Genomic DNA, 1259 nt, shown 5'->3' with positions numbered 1-1259 from the left:
CCACACTTTAACAGAATCGAACCCTAATTTCTCACACTTTAGCAGAAACGGACTATAATTTTTCATACTTTAACAGAATCTGACTGTACTTTATCACACTATAACAGAATCGGACTCTAATTTCTCACACTTTAACAGAATCGAGGCGTTGCAATTTATTGAAAAGAACTCTGTGCTCTTTCCATTCTCCTCACATGGTACTATAAAGAAGTGAATTATTTTCAAAATTTCCCACCATTGTTTGTCGATGATTTTTTTTTTTCTTACATTTTTATAATATTAATTTTGTACATTTCGAATAAAGGACAACTTCTATATTTATTTATTTGTTTAATTTCTTTTTATTGTTAACTATGTTATGTATATTGAAAAGAAAAAAAAAAAAAAAACAAACGATTAACTTTTATCGAATTTATATTTTGCGAACGAAATTTTTTTTGTTTATTTCTGTTAGATAATTAAAATAATTAAAAAAAAAAATGCCCTTAAAAAGTCACCGTCAAGTTTGTCTTTTGCATGCGATTTTACTTATATATGTTTCGTTGACATCTCATTTTTTTTCTCTCTCATTTAATTATGCAATTCAGTGTACATATACCGTGTTTTATATGTACATAAATGTAAGAAATAAAATAAAAAAAAAGTTAACGGTTTCGTTTAAGCGTTTTTAAACTGTAGAGTGAGAGAAAGCGAAAAAAAAAACAAAAGAAAATTTTTGTTATTTTATATAAATAAAAATTGATTATAAATGTTAATTAATGCGTTCTCGTCTTTATTTACGTAAGGAAATAAGTAAGTAAGAGTGTGTAAGAACTCACACCTGGCATGAGATTATTTCTCCACAGCTTAACAGAATGTTTGTGTTTTCATTAAGAGCGCCAGCCATTGTACTCGCTCTCGATAATTGCAGTCGCCACATATAAAGCCAGACGCTTGATTGTGGTGCTCGTCGATTCGCGATAAAACTGCTTAAGCTTCAGTGCATTTAAAACATTCTTCTCTTTCAACGATTCAATATTCGTCTCGTTTTTGCGCACGAACTCTGTTAGATGTTTTAAAACCATTGCCAGAACAATGTCCTCGTCCGAATTGAATAGAAGGACAAGGGTTTCAATAGTTCCCAGACTAATCCTAAGGCCGTGAAAACTAGCTTCTCTCGACTTGCGACGATCTTTATCAATGTATTATATTATATTATATTATATTTTTGATACATTTATATAATAAAGATTATATATTACATTTCAACCAAACCATTT

Source organism: Glossina fuscipes, unplaced genomic scaffold (assembly GCF_014805625.2).
Source record: "Glossina fuscipes isolate IAEA_lab_2018 unplaced genomic scaffold, Yale_Gfus_2 27, whole genome shotgun sequence".
In the NCBI taxonomy this organism is placed as follows: domain Eukaryota; kingdom Metazoa; phylum Arthropoda; class Insecta; order Diptera; family Glossinidae; genus Glossina; species Glossina fuscipes.
This window is presented reverse-complemented; position numbering follows the sequence as displayed.